Here is a 16,532-nt window from a genome sequence, read left to right as displayed (position 1 = left end):
AATTTCATGGCTGCAATCACCATCTGCAGTGATTTTGAAGCCCCCCAAAATAAAGTCTGACACTGTTTCCACTGTTTCCCCATCTATTTCCCATGAAGTGATGGGACTGGATGCCAATAGAGAATATTAAATTCCCTTAATTCTGACGTCTAGTCCTGTCTGCAACATAGATCTCGAGTCTATTCAGTAAAGATTATGGTAAACAGAGCATATGTTAATGATAACTCAATTGATATCAATGGCCACAACTGGAATCTATTAGTGATAAGAAGTGTCCAGCTTAACTCAGCTGATGCCACAGATCTCTTCTTGTATATATTGCCCACAGGTTCCCTGTTGGTTTTCCAAACTTAAGTGGCACTAATCCAAATGTTAAGGGGAGCAGAGAGTGGAGTGATGTTCCCATCTGCCTTAAATGCCTCAGCATTAGTGAAGGCAGCAGATTTGAGCAGTTTATATAACTCTTTGCTCATGAGAAGAAGCAGCTCTCTCCACTCAGTTTTGACATTGGTTTCTAATATTCTTTCTTCTTTCCTGTAATTAGAGTGTTCATTTAAGTCCTAACCAAGTGCTTAAAAGTACAGGACACTCTGGACCTATGGAGGGAAAATAGAAGGCTCTGCTCTTCTAAATCAGTGTCTCTTGGACTGGACATAGAGAACCCCAGGTCAGGGTTGTGAGTATGCCCCAAGCAAAATAGCATCTACATTTTCAGATCTTGGAAAAGCTATTTGGCAAGGGCATCAGTTCCTCCCAATAACCTGCTCAGATCACAGTATAATAGTGGTAGTTTATTCACAGGGTATTTTATTTTAAGTGTTACTGTAGAACTCTATAATCACTTAAGTACATATGAGTAAATGAGAGAGCTTTGACATTTGACAACTTAACACTTAGATTTGGCCACCTCATGTGAAAAGTTGACTCATTGGAAAAGACGTAGATGCTGGGAGGGATTGGGGGCAGGAGGAGAAGGGGACGACAGAGGATGAGATGGCTGGATGGCATCACTGACTCGATGAACTTGAATCTGAGTGAACTCCAGGAGTTGGTGATGGACAGGGAGGCCTGGCGTGCTGCGATTCATGGGGTCTCAAAGAGTCATACATGACTGAGTGACTGAACTGAACTGAACTGAACTGAACACTTAGATTATAGATTTTTATAAGTGAATGTCCCAAAGAGTCCTCTAATTTATGGAGCTGATATTCAACCAGTACCCATGAGTTTATCTCAACTAGTTGTTTATGGCTGACATCTATTCTGATTGGCTGGGTGTTCACTCTGATCAGTTGCTAAGCTTTTACTGGTATTTACAAAGTTTTGTTGCCATCCCTGTGATTTGTGGTTTTGTGCAGATGCTCTCTTGCTGGTGCTGCTGCTAAGTCACTTCAGTCATGTCCGACTCTGTGCGACCCCAGAGACAGCAGCCCACCAGATTCCCTCATCCCTGGGATTCTCCAGGCAAGAACACTGGAGTGGGTTACCATTTCCTTCTCCAATGCATGAAAGTGAAAAGTGAAAGTGAAAGTGAAGTCGTGTCCAACTCTGTATGACCCCATGGACTGCAGCCTACCAGGCTCCTCTGTCCAGGGGATTTTCCAGGCAAGAGTACTGGAGTGGGGTGCCATTGCCTTCTCCAGATGTGCTCTTGAGTCCCACTATTATGAGTCAATAGGCCCACCTGGATCACTCTCATCAGGTCTGAAGGGGGCCCTCACAGTTTTCAAATAGACTTCACAGAATAATATGTTCTATTAATGTCTACAAAAATAAAGATTTTCAAAGCTTTTAGATGTATTTATCAAGAACATGAAGAATCTGCAAAATTGCAGGTCAAATCAGGCAAGCATAAATTTTTACATATTTTTACACCTGAGCACAGTATGGTCATTTTCCATGTTCTCCCCCATCAGACTTAGGTTTATAAAGAGATTCTGTTGACTCTCCTTTTATTTAAAAATAGTGATTTCAATAACCTACTGAGTTAGCACTAGGGATACAATGAGGAAGACAGACACGGTCACTGCTCTCATAGAGTTTACACTCTGAATCACAATATGCACCTACACTTCTGACTTGTGACATTCCTATCACACCCCAAGCGTACCACCACTGTAGTCTTGCTGCTTTACTTCTTTGACTACTCATGTTTCCCAGACCCTTATTGTTCTCATCTCTCAGAAACACTCTAGTCTATTTGGGGGCTTCTTTGGATTGATCAAGCAATTACTATGCAACAGACATTATTTTAAGTGTTTTCTATCTATCATTTAATATCACCTACCCAGTAGCACTGTGAGAGGGGTACTTCTCTAAACCCATTTTGCAGATTCATAACCTTAGTTTCATAGAGCTTAACTTGTTCAAGGTTACAAAATTAGCAGTGATAAAACCTCAGTTCAAATTCAGTCTTACTCCAAACTTGTGAAGACATAATGATTAGTCAAGTTGAGTCAACAGTGAATAAATCAATTTTATATATTAAGGAACTGAACTTAGTGTATGCTATGCATTTTCCCTTGTCTAACCACTGAGAATCTGGAAGTCACTGACATTCCTGGTGAAAAGGGATCTTAAAGTGCTCAGAGAGGAAGCAGGAAATAGTTTCTTCAGCATATCTCTGACTGAGGATCATTCAACTTGAGGCCAACAATCGGGTATGTATTGTATAAGGTTCTCCAGAAAAAAAGAATTGATAGGATGTGTGTATATATATACATATATATATATACACACACATACATGCATGGCCATATATATGTGCTATTTAAGGAGACTGATTATAGACATCGGCTAACATAATTATGGAGGCTGATAAGTCACGCAGTTTGCTGTCTGCAAGCTAGAGAACCAGGAAAACTGCTGATGTAATTCAGCACTAAGTTAGAAGAACTGAGAGTCCAGGGCCAACGATGTAATCCAAGTTTGAATCTGAAAACTCAAGAACCAGGAAGCCAATGTCAAGGGCAGGAGAAGACAGCTCAAGCAGACAGAATGAATTCACCTTCCTCTGCCATTTTGCTCCATTCAGTCCCTCCCAGGATTGGATGAAGCTGCCCTGTCTTGGTGAGTGTGATCTTATCTCAGTCTACTAATTTAATCCTGATCTCTTCCAGACACACATACACAGATATACCAAGAAAAAATGTTTTACTAGCTATCTGGGCATCCCTTAGCCTACTTAAGTTGACTCATAAAATTAACCATCACAGGATGCTTGTCACTTCATGAACCAAAACCATTTGAAATTTCACTTTGAAGGCATTTTTTTTCCTCCTGAGGCACTGAAATATTTCTGTTAGTAACTTTCAATCATTGGGCTAGTTATCTCTTCTAGAATGATCCAGAATATATGTACTCTACTAGGCCCCCTTTCATGTGTCTGGCTCTAAATTCCCTCTTTTCTAGTCTATTTTTCAGAGATGTCATGGATGCATATATCATATTTGTCTCATGAATGTGATTTGCATCACTTCCACAATATTGGTCTTCATGGAAGTATTTTTCTTTTTATTTATAATATAGCTATTATTTAAAACTTGGGAGATTTTTATGTCAAATAGTGGATCCCCATCTTCTCTTTGTGATACTCTCTAAAGTACGTTCCAAGTAACCACTTCTCCAAGAGACAGGGAGTCTCCTCTATTCAGATCCCTCTCAATGACTCAGCATCCTGCTTACACTTTTATTTTTCTTAAGAAAAAAGTTTCTATTTCTTGGACCTGTTTTGCTAGCAAAGGATGGGTGGAGAAAGAAGTTCTGAAGTCTGCCTTTTCAAATAAAATAAGAACAAGAATAATACTTTAAGGAGGTGAAAACTGTTCATTATACCTGGCCTGCTGTGCTCACATTTATTGATTGATTGTCCCCTAGAAGGCTTTTGAGTTCCTGATCTGGGCTTTAATTTTATTTTTCCTATAAGATGTGTGCCAGGCTTCTTACCATTTTTTTCACCCTCTCAAACACACTATAGTCTCTGTGCTTCTCCAGATGTGTTTCAACCAGCATGGAATGCATGGGTCTTTGCCCTAGAATGACAGTTTGTGCCTTCAACTTCTATTTGCATTTCCTCTGTTTCCCCCCACCATCATCTTTTTTGTCTACTTAACTACATTTTAACTGTTAAGACAAAGAAATGAGATTCATTCGGGTAAATTTTCTTTGAGCCTTATAGAAAAGTGATAAGGAAACAAATCTTCAAGACATGACATGGCAAGACTAGGCCAGGCTCAGGTCTTAAAACACAAAGTGCAGAATTTCCAAGCTGGCTTTCTCAACCAAGGTGTCAGGATGTCATGAACCAAACTGGAATCTCAATTGAGCATTTTCAGGCATTATATTTTTAGAAGAAAAAAAAAAAGCAGTCTTTAATAACTGTAACTGGGCAAGAACTCATCTTTATGGCCTATTACATTGACAGAAAGAGCAACAAATGAGCCCTCATTAAAGTCTAAAGCTTCCAACTATTTTATTATTGTTATTTGATATCTGTTGAGTTCTAGGGTTAATTTTAGCCAGTTGTGCCTATAGATGTAATATCTCAATTAGTTGGTATGGAATTAATTTAGGTTTCTTTACAGACCAATCTCCAGAACCTCTTTTCAAGATTCTTTTTTTATTCCTCCCAAATTGTTTTATTCCTTCCAATATATATACATACTCACACTATCACTTGATACACAAAAATCTGTTCCTTTCCTTGGTATAGTTTATTTTCTCTATTTTTGTAACAGAAAAAATGGCAGAAACTTACTAGAAGATGCAAAAGGAAATGTGACTTTATTCTAATCAATTGTTGAAATAGGATTCTTTTAACTCTTTTTATGTCTACTATATTTACAGAATTTGTACTCTGTGGTATTTTGTTCAAATATAAGTCAATTTTTTTTTTCTCTTATTCCCTGAACTTTAAACCTGAACTTCCCTGATCAATGACCAAATAACATACTTCAGGAAAAAGATGCTGAAGTGGGAGCATTTTACTTTTCAACTGAAGAGATTGACCAGCATACCCACAGCGCACTGTTACTTCCAGGTCCTATAAGAAAGGTCTGTCTCCTCTTGAGACTTAATCTTCAGAAGCAGCAGCTACATTTCTATCCCAGCCCTTGCCCCAAGCAACCATAATATACTTTCTTCCTCTGTATATTTTCCTTTTCTGGATATTTAACATTAATGGAATTATATAATATGTGTCATCAAGTGCTGACTTCTTTCACTAAGCATCATGCTTTTGAGATTTGTCCCTGTCAGAGCATGTATCAGTAGCTTGTTCCTTTTTAACACAAAGTGATAGGCTTCCCTGGTGGCTCAGTGGTAAAGAATCTACCTGCCAATGCAGGAGACACATGAGACATGGGTTCAATCCCTGGGCTGAGAAGATTCCCTGGAGAAGGAAATGGCAACCCACTCCAGTATTTTTGCTTGGGAAATCCTATGGACAGAGGAGCCTGGAGGGCTATGGTCCACAGGGTCACAAAAGAGTTGGACACGACTTAGTGACTAAACAAGAACCACCACCACTTAGTACTTCACCATATAAATATACTACATTCTGTCTGTCCATTCACCAGTTGATAGATTTTTTTTAAGTTGTTTTCAAATTTTACTGTTGTGGATAATTTTGCTAAGATTATCAATACTGTACAAATCTGTATGGGTGTACATTTTCATTTCTCTGGTTCCAAATAGGAAAAGGAGTATGTCAAGGCTGTATATTGTCACCCTGCTTATTTAACTTCTATGCAGAGTACCTCATGAGAAACGCTGGACTGGAAGAAACACAAGCTGGAATCAAGATTGCCGAGAGAAATAGCAATCACTTCAGATATGCAGATGACACCACCCTAATGGCAGAAAGTGAAGAGGAACTAAAAAGCCTCTTGAAGAAAGTAAAAGAGGAGAGTGTAAAAGTTGGCTTAAAGCTCAACATTCAGAAAATGAAGATCATGGCATCCAGTCTCATCACTCCATGGGAAATAGATGGGGAAACAGTGGAAACAGTGTCAGACTTTTATTTTGGGGGGCTCCAAAATCACTGCAGATGGTGATTGCAGCCATGAAATTAAAAGACGTTTACTCCTTGGAAGAAAAGTTATGACCAACCTAGATAGCATATTCAAAAGCAGAGACATTACTTTGCCGACTAAGGTCCGTCATGTATGGATGTGAGAGTTGGACTGTGAAGAAGGCTGAGAGCCGAAGAATTGATGCTTTTGAACTGTGGTGTTGGAGAAGACTCTTGAGAGTCCCTTGGACTGCAAGGAGATCCAACCAGTCCATTCTGAAGATCAGCCCTGGGATTTCTTTGGAAGGAATGATGCTAAAGCTGAAACTCCAGTACTTTGGCCACCTCATGCGAAGAGTTGACTCATTGGAAAAGACTCTGATGCTGGGAGGGATTGGGTGCAGGAGGAGAAGGGGACGACAGAGGATGAGATGGCTGGATGGCATCACTGACTCGATGGACGTGAGTCTGAGTGAACTCCGGGAGTTGATGATGGACAGGGAGGCCTGGCGTGGTGCGATTCATGGGGTCGCAAAGAGTCGAACACGACTGGGTGACTGAACTGAACTGAAGGTAGATATAAAGAAGTGGGATATCTGCTCATATGGAATACCTGCTCAATACCTAACTCATATGAGACAGTGAATTATAATGAGCAGGAGAGAGCAAAGTCTTTGAATTTATGCAGATTTTAATTTTAGCTACAACTGTTACGTTACACTTTCTTAATCTGTTTCTAAAAGTTCTCATCTGTAAAATGGAGATATAGTAACTTTTATCTTAGCTTACTGTAAGATTCAAATGATGAAATATAAGTTAAATTCCCAGTCTAGAGCTAGGCACATAAAAGTTACTCAGTATTTGGTAGCTATTATTAATTAAACAGTATAATTAGGAAAAAACATTCAGATTGTAATTATTTTAATATTATCGGAGTACAAAGTAATAATGTTTCAGGTCAGGCTTAACCATTTACTCACTGTGGATGTGGGTAGATACTCAACTTTTTGAACATTCACTTTCCTAATCTGTATAATCGATCTTTCAGGGTAGCTTGAAGGATTTGGTGGGATCATATGGATGAAAGAAACGAGCATGGATCTTGTCTGCTTTAGATGTTTAGTAAATGGTTGCTGCTGCTAAGTCGCTTCAGTTGTGTCCAACTCTGCGACCCCATAGATGGCAGCCCACCAGGCTCCCCCGTCCCTGGCATTCTCCAGGCAAGGACAATGGAGAGGGTTGCCATTTCCTTCTCCAGTGCATGAAAGTGAAAAGTGAAAGTAAAGTCGCTCAGTCGTGCCCGACTCTAGCAACCCCATGGACTGCAGCCCACCAGGCTCCTCCGTCCATGGGATTTTCTAGGCAAGAGTACTGGAGTGGGGTGCCATTGTCTTCTCCGTAGTAAATGGTAGCCTTTGACATTATTTGGGGGAGCTTTCTGTCATACATTTTTTTCTACCACTTGATTCCTTAGATACATTAATCTTTCTAGAAGCCAGAAGGTGGTCACTTACATTGACCTTCTTTCAGAGAGTAGGAAAACTGAGTTTCAGAGTAATTAGCATAGTTAAAATGATAGCTAATATTTCTGAGCATTCATTAATATGTGAGACACTAATGTAGCTATCAGATGGAATCTTCTCAATAACTCTTTATTAGTAGAGACCCAGATTGGTATTCATACCTTTTCTTTAGTGAAGAAATTTTAGTTTCAAGAGATTGTGGAGTCCAGAGTCAGGACTAGGACCAGGCTCTCTGCCTCGAAAACCATAATCTTGTTTTTTCCAAATTTTAACATTTTTATTTGTATCGGAGGTATAGCCGATTAACAATGTTGTAGTTTCAGGTGAACTGTGAAGGGATTCAGCCATACATATGTATGTATCCAAAACTCACATTCCATCCAGGCAGGCACATGACACTGTGTAGAGTTTCATGTGCTATACAATAGGTCCTTGTTGCTTATCCATTTTGAATATACCATTGTATACATGATCATCCCAAACTCCCTAACTCTCCCTGTCCCCTGGCAACCGTAAACTGGCGAAACCATAATCTTAATATTCACCTCTAATGTTCTATTGTTCTACAGCAAGGAATTAGCTCAACCTACCTGACTCCTAGCCCTCCTGGGTCCTTTAAGACACATGTGCTCTCTGAAAGGTGATTTCTAAAATCAGAATAAATCTAATTCTTGCCCCCATCCCTGTTATCTTGCCCATGCAGTAGAGTTGATGGGAAATCAACCTCAGTTAATTTTCTAGGTTCCTTAGCTGTCTTGGAACCACATGAGAATCCTAGAGTTTATGCAATCCAAGAACTTAAGAAATTGTGGAAGAGTCTTCTATCCTCTTGCTTTCAGGGCATCCTGATCACTGCTGAGATGCATAACATCTATGAACGTCCTTGGGAAGCCCCACAAGAGTCCAAGACTATCAAATCCCTTATTCATGATATCTACCTCTTATTTTCTCACACCCTGTCCCTGGAGATGCCCCTGACTTTCTAGGCCTTTGTACTTACTGTTCCTGTCCCATCCTCAATCTTCATACCTTGAGCATGACCGAATCTCTGTGGTTGGGCTACTCTTCTCTGTCTCTTTTCAAATAAACTGTTACAGAGTCCTAGTTTTGTAAAAGACCTCTCAACTCTCCCCTGAGGAAACAGAGCCTAAACTCATCAAACTCTAATGTGGTGGTTGCCCTCTTTAAAAAGTATTGGAAAAAAGATTCCCTGTATTTCATGGCAGTCCCATAAGGCGCAGTTAATTTTCAGTGTGCTTATTCTGCCACATTAACTTTTTGATAAATCATTGCTACAAATATATTGGGTATTTGAAAAAGCAGATTAGAGAGTGAGCTGACACTCTGCTGATATACACACACTCTGAAAGGGGTCTACTACTACTGCTACTAAGTTGCTTCAGTTGTGTCCGACTCCATGCGACCCCATAGACGGCAGCCCACCAGGCTCCTCCATTCATGGGATTTTCCAGGCAAGAGTACTGGAATGGGACCTTTCCCTAAAGCTTTGATTCCTAATATACAAAACGATGACATTGCAACAGGAGGTATTATATCTGAAACACCACTGGTCTCTAAAGTTACCGATAGGAATAGTTGTTGGCACAAACTAGGCCAAATAGTACAATTTAATAAAATTTTTTTTCTTCTTATTTTTCCATTTTCCGTTTCCTCTGTGTATTTCTTTGGTTTCCCAATTCTATTTGGAAACACAAAAAATGGCAAAGTATGTGCTAACATTTCTAATTATATAATTGTAAGACTACAAAGGAGCTATGAAAATGGCAGTAAGGGAAAAAAAAAAAAACCCTCACTTGTTCCAATCAGAAAATAATGAAAAGTCCTGGACCCAGGCTCACACTATTCTCTGTCCCACATTCCCCTTTAGAGGGCATCGTCACCCAGTCATTAGTATTTTCAGAACATGGACACAGGTGACTGGGCTGTGTGAAGGGTAGATGTGTTAGTCTCACCTTAGGTCTTGAGTGTCAGGAGGCAGGGTGTAGGTTGTCCTGGGGAAGGGACTCCATAGTTTCAAACAAAAACTCTAAACCCTTTTTGAGACCATTTCCTCTGATCCTGATAACCTGTAAATCTCTATAAGTTGCACATGGAATTGAGTCAATCCGAGAGAGAAATCTGCTCAGCATCACTTTCATCACAAATGTGTCTTGTCTGAAAGAGTTTTTAAATAGGTGTTTTAACAGTGGTTTAGGATATATAGGTCTGAGCAGGTGACATCTTTTCCCAAAAGGTTATCTCTCCTGAGCACAGAAAAGTTGGTTAACATTGGAGGAGGTGCATTTAATAGATTTACTTAGCCCTTATTAAAGGTCAGGAAATACTGCCTGCCTGCCTTGGTCCTTCCTTCACCCTTCTTGTTTCTCCCTTTCTCCCTATCTTCTTCATTCCAATGCTTTTTTTTTTTTTTTTTTAGTTTAAAAATGTTCTAATTAAATAGTATACACAGAAGAATATCTGTAATATATAGGTATATTACAAGGTCCAAAAGCTACAAATAAAGCCAACATCCATGTAACCACCTCACTACTGGGTGAATAGAACACGTAAGTTTTAAAGCTCCTCTTTACACCTTCTATTTCCCTAGAGTTAATCATGATCCCAAATTTTATGTTTTGTATTTCCCTATTTATTTCTCTATTTTTCTTTACAGGTTCCTACACATGTATTTCTCTCTAAACAATATATTATACAATATAATAATTGTATTGTGTCCAGGTCCAATATTGTGTCCAATCAATATCCAGTAATTGATATTATATATATGATTTGCCTTTCTCAACTAACATATTTCTGAAGTCTCTCCACGTCAGTACTTATACATAAATTTTCACCATATTTATTATTATATATGTCTCCTAATTTATACTTCTAGAAGAGTTTAGTGTAGCAATTATCAAACTTTCTGGTCTTACAACCCCTTTTCATTCTAAAAAAATTGTTGAAGAATTCGAAGAGCTTTTGTTTATATAGATTATACATTTGTCGATACATTTTCATAGTATTGAGATTAAAATTCAAAAATGTTTAAATTTTATTAATTTATTTAAAACTAATAATCCCACTGCATGTTAACTTTAAGACATTTTTACAAAGACTATTTTTAAAACAAAAAAATAAATTAATGAAAAGAGTGACATTCTAAATTTTTTATAATCTTGTAATGTCTCACTTTAAGGAAAAATTTAATTAAATTCTCATATCTGTTCTTTATTCAATCTGTTGTGTTTTTAGTTTTGGTTGAAGTACTAAGAAATCAAATTGCCAACATCATTTGGATCATCAAAAAAGCAAGAGAGTTCCAGAAAAACATCTACTTCTGCTTTATTGACTATGCCAAAGCCTTTGACTGTGTGGATCACAACAAACTGTGGAAAATTCTGAAAGAGATGGGAATACCAGACCACCTGATCTGCCTCTTGAGAAATCTGTATGCAGGTCAGGAAGCAACAGTTAGAACTGAACATGGAACAACAGACTGGTTCCAAATAGGGAAAGGAGTCCGTCAAGGCTGTATATTGTCACCCTGCTTATATAACTTCTATGTAGAGTACATCATGAGAAACGCTGGGTTGGATGAAGCACAAGCTGGAATCAAGATTGCTGGGAGAAATATCAATAACCTCAGATATGCAGATGACACCACCCTTATGGCAGAAAGCAAAGAAGAACTAAAGAACCTCTTGATGAAAGTAAAAGAGGAGAGTGAAAAAGCTGGCTTAAAGCTCAACATTCAGAAAACTAAGATCATGGCATCTGGTCCTATCATTTCATGGCAAGTAGATGGGAAAGCAATGGAAACTGTCAGACTTTATTTTCTTGGGCTCCAAAATCACTGCAGATGGTCATTGCAGCCAGGAAATTAAAAAAACACTTGCTCTTTGGAAGAAAAGTTATGACCAACATAGACAGCATATTACAAAGCAGAGACATTACTTTGCTAACACAGGTCTGTCTAGTCAAAGCTGTGGTTTTTCCAGTAGTCACATATGGATGTGAGAGTTGGATTATAAAGAAAGCTGAGCGTCGAAGAATTGATGCTTTTGAACTGTGGTGTTGGAGAAGACTCTTGAGAGTCCCTTGGACTGCAAGGAGATACAACCAGTCCATCCTAAAGGAGATCAGTCCTGAGTATTCACTGGAAGCACTGATGCTGAAGCTGAAACTCCAATACTTTGGCCACCTGTTGTGAAGAACTGACTCATCTGAAAAGACCCTGAAGCTGGGAAAGATTGAAGGTGGGAGGACAAGGGATGACAGAGGATAAGAGGCTTGAATGGCATCACCAACTCAATGGACATGAGTTTGAGTAAACTTCAGGAGCTGGTGATGGACAGGGAGGCCTGGCATGCTGTAGTCCATGGAGTTGCAAAGAGTCGGGTAGGACTGAACAACTGAACCGAACTTAACCTAAGAAATATCTGGCCTCACACAAATATATAGATGAAGAGAAACGGACCTTGAAAACTTCCTGAAAAAATTCTTAGATCACATTTTGAGAACCACTGCCTAGGAGTCAAATTGCTTTCCAAAATAATCCTAAATTGTCTTTAATATTAGTTACATCAATTTATATTTTTTAGCAGTATGTTCTTATTGTCCATGCCCTTGAAGACATTTAATATTGTCAAGCTTTTATATTCTTTAAAAATCTATTGTATAGGAAATGATATCATATCATTGATTGATATGGCTTTAATTTTCCTTTATCTAATGACTAATGAGTTGAATATCTTAGGACTATATACATACTTTGTCTTACATATAGTGCTAGTCAAATCTTTTGATCACTTTAATATTGAGCTATTTATTTTTTATTGATTGACTCTTTTTATATTTTGGAAATCATTCCTTTGTCTTTTATTTATATATACATATATTTGCTCAAGTTGTTTTTATTCTCTTTATGCTAACTTTTGATGAACTATAATAAATCTTAATGAAGAGAAATTTATTGGCCTTTACCCTTATAATCTGTCCTTTAGAGGGTCTGGTTTAAGAAAGCCTTCCCTATGCCAAGGTTATAAAAATGTTCTCCTAAACATACTTCCAAAAGCTTTTATGTTTTTTTCCCACATATAAGCCATTAGGCCACGAAGAATTGTGTAAGTTATGAGCTTGGATTTTTGCATATCTATAGTCATTTAGTCCCATATCAGTTTACTGAATTGCCTGTACTTTCCCCACTGGATTGCGTGGCCAGCTTTTTACACATCAGATTTCACATACATTTGTGTCTCTATCTGGGCTCTCTATTCAATCCACTTTTCCTTCTGTCATTTTCTGACCAATGTAATAACATTTTCGTTACTTTGGTTCTAATATGTCTTGACATATGATAATGCTAATCATTCCAGCTTCTTTAGGAACATATTAGATGGTTTATATTCTCTTATTTTCTGCTGTAGATTTCAGAATCACAGTACTTATACCATCTATATATGATGGGGGAAAAAAGAGGAACAGCTTTAATATCTCCTTGAATAAATATAACATTTTGTTCTATTAAGTTCTTGCATGTATTTTGTTAGATTTATTCCTCAATCCCTTGTATTTAGTGATGTTATTATTACTAATATTCTTCAAAATTTTTATATTTTTAAATTATTACTGATATAAAGAAATGCAGTTAGCTCATTTATATCTAGCATTTCAGTAAAATATTTTATGAATTTAATAATTTGTGAATAGTTTTCTGGGAATATTCTTTTAGAGCTTTGCATACTGATATGTTCTCAGTTTGCATACTGGTATGGCCCACTCCAGTATTCTTGCCTGGAGAATCCCAGGGACAGGGGAGCCTGGTAGGCTGCTGTCTATGGGGTTGCACAGAGGCAGACGTGACCGAAGTAACTTAGCAAAAAATGGTATTATACTGTTTTTTCTTTTCTAATCTTTGTCTTTTTCTGTCTTACTGCAGTGATGGAGCATGTACATGCTAAGTTGCTTCAGTCATGTCCAACTCTTTGCAACCTGTAGCCTGCCAGACTCCTCTGTCCATGGGATTCTCCAGGCAAGAATACTGGAGTGGGTTGCCATGCCCTCCTCCAGGGGATCTTCCCAACCCAGGGATCAAACCCGTGTCTCTTACACCTCCTGTACTGTTAGGCAGGTTCTTTACCACTAGTGCCACCTGGGAAGCAGTGATAAGAACCTCAAATATAATGGTAAGTAAAAGCTTCGATAGTTATCATTTTTTCACATAACTGATTTTAAAGAAAGCATTTTAAAGTTTTACCATTATGTATCAGAATTGTAATAGGATTTTTCTGCAGATGCCCTGTATCATTTTAAGAAAAATCCTTTCTCTCTGTATACTGTTTAGGACTTTTTTTTTTTCATAAATGAAATTTCAAAATTATAAAAAGCTCCTGCATTTGAGAAAATTTTGGTTTTTTTTTTCTTTATTCTGCTAAACTTGATAAAGTATGTGTTAATGGAATTTTTTAATGTTGACTCACATTTCTGTGATAAGCATACAATGGATTTGATATATTTTCTTTTTTATATATGGTGGGATTCCATTTGTTAGTTTTGCTGGGGGATTTTTGCATCTATGCATATATGTGAGAATGACTAATTATTTGCCCTGCTCTGTCGTTTGGTATTTTCAGTTTGCAGGAAGAATCTCATAAAATTATTTGGGGCATGTATTTTCTTCCATTATCTGCCAAATTTTTATACAGAAATTATGTGTTCTTTAAAAGTTCAGTAAAAGTATTTTGAAAATTACTTGAAATGTAGTATTTTCTTGGTGGGGAGTTTTCAACCTCTATTCTAATTTCTTTAATAGTTGAAGGACTATATATGTTCTATTTCTTTCTTTTTTTCCCCTTGACTCAGATTTGGTTGTATTTTCCTAGAAATATATGTTTTTCATGGATGTTCTCAAATTTATTGCCAGAGAGTTGTTCATGCTATATTTTAATTCTTTTAAATATCAACAGCTTTTGGTAGTGACCTCCTTTACTTATAAATGTTGAAAAATTTTACAATTATCTGGTCAATCTTTTCTGAGTTTTATAAATTTCATTCATCTTTTTGAAAGCAAATAGTTTACATTGATTTCTCTGTCTTCTATTTCATTAATTTCTGCTTTATCTTTTTTACTGTTTCATTTTCTTAGGGTGAGTTCTGTACTTGTTTAAAACTCCAAAACTTGATTTATCACTCATTAATTTTGAACATTCTGTTTTTATAATGTTACCATTTTTAAGGCTATGTTTTTCCTTTAGGAGCACTTTAGCTACATTTCTCAAGTCTTGATACCTACTAAATTTAGTATTTTTATTATTATTGTATGCTAATTTCTAATTTCTATGATGATTTATTCATTAACTCACTATTTAAAAGTATTTTGAATATTGTTGAGATTTGCATAATGGTCTAGTGGGTGGTAAATTTCAAAATCAACTGTTAGATGTTTATGTTTAATACAGATATTTTAGATAAAGTTTGCTATGTGTGATTTTCAAATATATATTCTCATTCATTTTTGTCTGCTTAACCTAGTAACTTCTAAAGAAGTTGTTACAATATCTCCAAATTAAAGTATATTTATCAATTTCTTCATGTAGTTCTTCCCATTTTTTTATTTATAAATTTTTGAGGCAGTGTTAACAGCAACAAGGGTCTTCCCCAGTGACTCAGCAGTAAAGAATCCATCTGCAATGCAAGAGCTGCAGAAGTGGGTTTGATCCCTAGATCAGGAAGATTTCCTGGGGGAGGCCACAGCAACTCACTCCAGTATTCTTGCCTGGAGAATACCATGGATGGAGGAGCCTGGTGGGCTACAATCCATAGGGTCGCAAAAAGTAGGACATGATTGAAGCAATTCAACATGCATTCAATAGCAATAAACATATTTACAACTTTGTAATCTTCCAAATATAAATATTTTTGAAATATTCATTACGTAATGAACCTTTTCAATACACAGTAATTCTTTTAATATTGAAACCTATTTTAATATTAGAATTATTTTGTTATTACAATTTATAATCCATTTTGGTTAGTATTTTTTCTTATTTGTCATTCTATTTCAAGCATTTTTTAGTCTTGTATTTTGGATTTTTCTTTGTAGGTATCATATGGATTCTTTTAAATCATATAGATTTTTTTTTAAAGTGACATCATTCAATATTTATCTTTAATTTAACTGAAATACTTAGTTCATTTCAGTGTATTGTGGCCCTCAGTGTATTCAGATGAACTACTCTATTTTATTTTGTACTATTTTGTTCAGTTTCATGTTTGATCAATTTCATCTGGGGAAATGCCTTGAGACCTAGTTTCAAGGGGCTTTCCTCTGTAAAGGATATTTGTTATTTCTAATTTGGAACTTCCAAATCAGAATATCTCTTAAAATAATTTCTGGATTTGAATTTTTTGGCCAAAACAGGTAGTGTGAATATGTATGAGCTATAAACTTGAGTGAGGGCTGGCTTATGAATTAAATTTTTTTCTCTACCCAGACATAAATTTTTCTGCTATTCCTCTGTAAGACAAGTTTTCTTCTTCTTCACCCATTCTCTATGAGTGAAGACCTTGGTGATCTTGGCTTTATGTGATATTGTCCTATGAGATTCCCCAACTTAAGCATTCTTTAAGATTTGCCTCCGGTCTTTGTCCCTCAAATTCATCAAGACTGAACAGATCCCCATGGAATACCAGTTGCTTCTCCGTTATTTCAGCTTTCTTGTTTTTATTTTGGGCTTTAAGGCCCTTACTACTCTAGATTCTTGCTCTCATGTTTGGTCCCTGAGAATTTTCTCTACCTTCTTACTTACTCAGTTAAACATTTTTAAAATTTAATATATATTTATATCAAATTTTACAGCAGGATACTTGTTTAAGATATCTTGTCTCTCACATTACCAAATCTGGGAGTTCTTTTGCTTTTCTTAAGTATTTATGTTGTATATGCATATTGAAAAGATATAGAGTTCATCAAATCATAAAATTAGTTCTAATTCATG

General features: G+C 36.8%; 1 long non-coding RNA gene across 2 annotated transcripts in view; it reads left to right on the top strand.

The window, feature by feature from the left end:
- The window catches only part of LOC138430096 (uncharacterized), a 56,929-nt gene extending 42,643 nt beyond the window's left edge, over positions 1-14,286 (top strand). The window contains exon 5 of one of the 2 annotated variants that reach the window (XR_011253003.1): positions 13,475-14,286. This is a non-coding gene — a long non-coding RNA (uncharacterized lncRNA). Of the gene's footprint in view, positions 1-10,788; positions 13,061-13,474 lie in introns of those variants that run through there. The other variant, XR_011253017.1, reaches the window with a different exon arrangement.
- The last annotated feature ends 2,246 nt before the right edge of the window (positions 14,287-16,532 follow it).

Source organism: Ovis canadensis, chromosome 1 (genome assembly GCF_042477335.2).
Source record: "Ovis canadensis isolate MfBH-ARS-UI-01 breed Bighorn chromosome 1, ARS-UI_OviCan_v2, whole genome shotgun sequence".
In the NCBI taxonomy this organism is placed as follows: Eukaryota; Metazoa; Chordata; class Mammalia; order Artiodactyla; family Bovidae; genus Ovis; species Ovis canadensis.
The sequence above is the reverse complement of the archived record's forward strand: the minus strand, read 5'-3'. Positions and strand labels throughout refer to the sequence as shown.